We start from the raw sequence: 6,000 nt of genomic DNA, 5'->3' as shown, positions 1-6,000 counted from the left end.
ACCCCAGTGCTGTTGATCTACTGTAGTGTAACATGGTGACCATGTAATAGCACAATTAGGAGACTGGGACAGTAAAGCCTAGTACATACGTGTCGAAATCAACCGCTGGGTTGAACTAAGAAAAAACGAGTGGTGTGTACGGTGCTTAAGTGAACAAGGACCTACACGTCAATATCACCAGGTATTAATAAAAGTTGAAGATCTAAAAAGAATGAAAATTACTGTTGAAATGTCATTAACATTGTAAGCTTATATGATATGTTAGGTTATTGTTTGGGTTTACATACACTTTAAGCTAACACTAAGTTACCCACTTCAAATCCTCAACCAAAGCTATTGGGTCACCCCACAATTGGCTCTCGAAGGTCCATGTCCTTGCTTCAGAAAAAAAGCAGTGCCAAGGTAATAGTTCCAAACTTAAATCATTAGGCTGGGTTCACACTGATACGACAAATGCTCCGATATTGGGAGCACAAGTTGCTTGACGCATATAAATTAATAGTTCCCTATGAGAGCCATCTTAACTGGTCCGAGATAAGTCGGCCCGACTTTGAAAAAGGTTCCTGCACTACTTTGATCTGACTTTGATCCTACTTTAGCCCATTGAATCTTATTGAAGTTGGATCAAAGTTGGATCAAAGTTGGATCATTGTCTTATCATGTGACTTGTGCTCTGGTGATCTTGTAGGGGAACCCCACGCCAATTTTCTTTTAAAAAACAGCATAAAGTCCCTCTCCAAGATCATACCCGGCCCTTTGGTCTTGTATGGATTTTAAGGGGAACCCCCATGCCAATCAGACCCTTATCCAAGCACGCAGCCCAGCGGGTCAGGAAAGAGAGTGGGGACGAGTGAGCGCTCCTCCTCCTGAACCATAGAGGCCACATGCCCGCAACATGGAGGTGGGTGTTTTGGGGCAGGAGGGCCCTACCCCCCAGAACTATGTACTGTTTTTTACAATGTACTCCCTTCTCATTCACATAGAATGGGGGGAGCGGGATCTGGAGACCCCTTATTAAAGGGGATTTTCATATTCTCATAAGCCCGCAGACCCCGACAACCACCAGCCAGGGATGTCAGGCAGAGGCCCTTGTCCCCATTAACATGGGGACAAGGTGCTTTGGGGTGGAGGGGTCCAGGGCCCCCTCCTGCCCCAAAGCACCCACCCCCCATTTTGAGGGAATGGGGCCTGATATTGTCCGGGGGGGGGCGTATTCTCGCTCGTCCCCAACCTTTTCCTGATCTGTCGGGCTGTGTGCTCGGATAAGCTTCTCGCATGGATTTTGGAGGGACCACACGCCGTTTTTTTTTTGGCGTAGGGGATACCACTTAAAATCTTTACCAGACTGAAGGGCCTGATATGGTCTTCGAGGGGGAACGCTATGCCGTTTTTTAGTTTCCCTTCACGATTCTAAGTCCGGATCTAAGTCGGATCCCATTCATTGAAGTCGGATGGAAGTTGGACTTCAAGTTACAGGGCAAATTCGAATCCACAGTCGTATGATTGTCGTGTCATACCAGTGTAAATCCATCATAGCTCTCCCTTTTAATGCACCTCATCTATGAAACCTGAATTCAAATGTCCAGTCCAGGCAGCTAAATTGTTGCTGACACACAGAACAAGGTGGTCTCAAAAAGAACTGTTGGATCTCTGAACTTTGAATAAAGGCAGTACACAAAAATATGTAGCCCACTCCACTGAAAGCCACAGTAATTAAGCACAGTATAGCAGCATGCAGCAACTAGTTCTCCTTACATAGTCTGCCAGCTCTTTCCAAACTACTCTTAACACACACTGACAAATAGCTGTTGGGAATCCATTTATACTGAGGGAACTAGCACATAACAAAGCTTCAATTGCTATCTCTTGTAAGCCAGTTGACCTAAGTTCAAAGGCCAGGCAGTACGTTATAGTTACAAAGAATTCTGACAGGTGAAAGTCATCTTAAATTCACCAAGTACCTTGCTGCACCATATAACTGTATCCAAGCTAATTATCTGACATTCGGGTGAATAATGAAAGGAAAGCGTAATGAAATACTAAACGTTGTATGTGTAGATAATTAAAATACATGGTGGTTTCCCATTAATCCAATTCAATTTCTGTCAATACTCACTTATCCCTAAGGTTTATCCTACCAGACATCAAGTGTTATGAAACTCAAAATGCAATTAATTCTCACAAGATGCACATTTGGAAGCTGTGTCAGTTTCCATGGCAACCAAAAGGCTTAGCTCCAGAAACGTCAAATTTGTGACACTAGCTTTGCGTATAAATAGCAGTCATTTCATATTTTTATTTCTTTCTGCAATGTTAAAGTCAGACACCATCTAAAAATGCTATTTCAGATTTGGATAGGCATAGATAGTTCATTCCATCACAGGGGAAACCAGTGGCAAGATTTTCTTACTTAAGTATGTGCCTTGCAACAATGGGAACTGCCATTTCTGATCTCCTTTTCTTCCTGCCAACTGCATGACCCCGATGCTGATTCATCAGTTTTGGAGCAAGAATGCAGCTACTAAGGAAAGACTGAAGTCAGACACCCAATCTGCATACTTGTTATGGATCAGTAACTCAAAAATAATGCCAGTGGATCAGCATGCTAGGCAGGCACCTTGAACTTTGACTCTGGGGGTTATTTGTACTTGTAGTGCAAAGGGGATTTGCCTTTAGTAAACTTGAAATTGCACTGAAAGTGCACGTGGAAGTGCACTTTGCACTTGTAGTTTTCACTTGTAGTGCATAGTGGATTTGCCTTTCGTAAAAAAAAAATGTCAGTCGACATATTCATTTTACATGCAAATGCCAGGCAACCAGCTAAGTACACAGGGTTAGTATAATAATGGGAGCTGTTTTACCTGTGAAAGGATTTGTATTTTTGTCCATCTGATCTTGATATTTACAAGTTATCAGGATAACAGGGTATTAGACCAAATTTTTTTCTGCTGCAGTTAAAGCCTAACTTCAGGAATTTTCAAAAATCACCCCCCCCCCCCCTCCACAGTGCAAGAGTGAAGTGTTCGTTATGTCTAGGCCCCTGTACACACAGTCGGAGATTCTGCCAACCAAATTCGTCGGATTTTGTCCGTCAGATTTAGTCTGACGGATTGTGTCCGAAACTGTTGCATACACACGGTCGGACTAAGTTGTTGAAAAATCCGATCTTGCGGAACGTGATGACGTAATTTCGTTATGATGGGACTACATTCAAGCTAGTAGCCAATAGCTTTGATGTAGGAATTTGATCTGAGCATGCGTGGCACTTGGTCCGATCAAAATTCTCTACACATGATCGGATTACGTCCGACCGGCCCAGTTGGTCGGGAAATATTTCCAAATTTTTTTGGGAAAATTGGGTCCGACGGAGATTTGGACGGAATCAGTCTGATGCATACCACACACAGTCGGATTATCTGACGACACGGTCCGATAAGACGCATTCCGATGGATTCTCCGACCGTGTGTACGCGGCATAGGGGTGTGCAGAAAGGGAGTTAATACATACCCTACTCCTGGCTCCAGCAGGATTCCCCCAGTGATGCGTCCAGTCCCTCGCAGCCTGCCCTGTCAGTTGTGATTGGCTCCGGTGACACTCCAGTCTCCTTAGCATAGCCTTCAGAGTTAAGCCTAGTATGCACAGGCCAAATATCGGACTGTCCTCAGCAGAAACTGGCCGACATTTGGCCCATGTGTAGGGTAGTCGGTCCATTGGAGGCCGGCTGTTCACTGCCAAAGGGGCATGATCGACAAAGGTCTGTCAATTGCAGTGTTGGCTAGTGCTCAACATTTTTTTGGGGGGGATGCAGACAAACTAAAAAATACTGAAAAAAAATGTATCAATTGCAGCCTTAGCCCTTCTACACACGGTCAGAGATTCCGTCGGAATGTGTCCGATCGGAGTGCTTTGTCGGATATTCCGACTGTGTGTGGTCTGCATCGGACTGTTTCCGTCGGAATATCCGTCGGACCAACTTTTCCAACTTGCCGGAAATATTTTCCGACAAAATGCTCAGATCGGACATACTCCGATCATGTGTAGAGAATTCCGATCGGACAAAGTGCCACGCATGCTCAGATCAAATTCCTACACCAAAGCTATTGGCTACTAGCGTGAACATAGTCCCGTCGTAACAAAATAACGTCATCACGTCGGATTTTCTGACAACTTTGTCCGACCGTGTGTATACAACAGTTTCGGACAAAATCCGTCGGACAAAATCCGACGGATTTGGTTGTCGGAATCTCCGACCGTGTGTACAAGGGCATGCTGTGCCCATCAAACGCAGCCAGTGTGCCCATCAATTGTAGCCACTGTGCCATCAATTGTAGCCACTGTGCCATCAATTGCAGCCACTGTGCCCATCAAACGCAGTCACTGTGCCATCAAACGCAGTCACTGTGCCATCAAACGCAGTCACCATGAGGTCAAACGCAGTCACTGTGCCGTCAAACGCAGTCACTGTGCCGTCAAACGCAGTCACTGTGCGGTCAAACGCAGTCACTGTGCCGTCAAACTCTGCCACTGTGCCTCATCAAATGCTGCCACTGTGCCTCATCAAATGCTGCCACTGTGCTCCTCCTCCTAATAAATGTCCAGTCGTAGCACCTGGCCTTTTAGCCAATCAGGTGATGGGTAACAGACCCGAGCACCTGATTGGCGGAGAGTGCTAGGAAAGCGAATATTCATTCGCTTTTCTAACACACCTGGGGGAACTGTGAGTGCAATGCTTTGCCCTCGCAGTTCACCTTTTTTGAAGCCTATTAGAACCTTTGGCTCTAATCACGGGTGCTTCAAAAATACCCCCTGCCGCTGGAATTCAGGCACCCGGCATTCAAAAAGGGGCGGTGGCAGCGGCAGGCATGGATAGATTCATGCAATGCATTCATCTATCCATTATACACAGAGGGGGTGTCTGGAGAGAGGGGGTGGCGCCCGTGCACCATTAATGGACGCACCGCCACTGATCAATCGGCACCCGATCAGATCGATGCATACTAGTCCATTATGCTTTTCATTTACAGGCTTTGCAGCAAGCAAAAGAGGAAGTAAAACCCATCAGGGTTTACTTCCTCTTTAAAGCTGCTCCTCCCTTCCCCCAGCATGTCACTATTTTGATTGCCCGCTTGCTGTCAGATCCTTGTGCTTATGTGTCTTGTTATCCTGATCCATCCTGCACCCATCTGCCTAGCAACTGCTCCCTGCCCTAGTACCCAGTCTTGATCCCCTCTTCCTTGCATCCCTGCATTGCCTGTTACCCTTGTCATTATATTGTATATATTTGTATATAGTCAGTAGGTAGGTTTATTAGTTATTTTTGTCTTTGGGGTTTGTTCTTGTTTGCTGGAGTTTCCTATGTTAATTGTTTGCTGTGTATGCTTGTTTGTGTGTTTCACTATAAATAAATCACACTTTAAGGATATCTATATTGTTTGTTCTATTTGACAGGTGCAGTTGACCAACATTTGACCTGCTTTAGCTGCTTTTGCACTTCCATAGATTTGTAAAAGGAGACATTGGTTCTTAAACCATTTGGGTATTTAACTAACTAATCTCCTTCAGTATACTATCATAACCTTTCCAGTGCTTTGGGTTTCTACTTCATTATGGCAGAAAAGCCATTTCATGAAAATCAGAGAAACTATTTCTCCTCAGCTGCAGTCCTGGAAATGCAGTCTGTCTTTTATACCAAATTGCATTCAGTATGTCAGCTGCGGACTTTCTGGGAGACTAGGTCCGAAGGGATTAGTCAGTCAGACAATCCAATCGTGTGTGGGCTAGTCCGATCATTTTTCAAAAAATAAATCAGACGGACCTAGAAATAGAACATGTTTCAAATCTATCCGATGGACTCAATTATGACAGACTAAAGTTGGGAAAACCGTTTGTGTGCTGGTCCGACGGACCAAATACGACGCAAGGGAAGCTATTGGCTACTAGCTATTGAACTTGCTTATTTAGTCCTGTTTACGTCATCACATTCAAAACAGACTTTCGAA

Source organism: Lithobates pipiens, unplaced genomic scaffold (genome assembly GCF_037356315.1).
Source record: "Lithobates pipiens isolate NorthernLeopardFrog02 unplaced genomic scaffold, aLitPip1_a1.2 Scaffold_25, whole genome shotgun sequence".
Lineage (NCBI taxonomy): Eukaryota > Metazoa > Chordata > Amphibia > Anura > Ranidae > Lithobates > Lithobates pipiens.
This window is presented reverse-complemented; position numbering follows the sequence as displayed.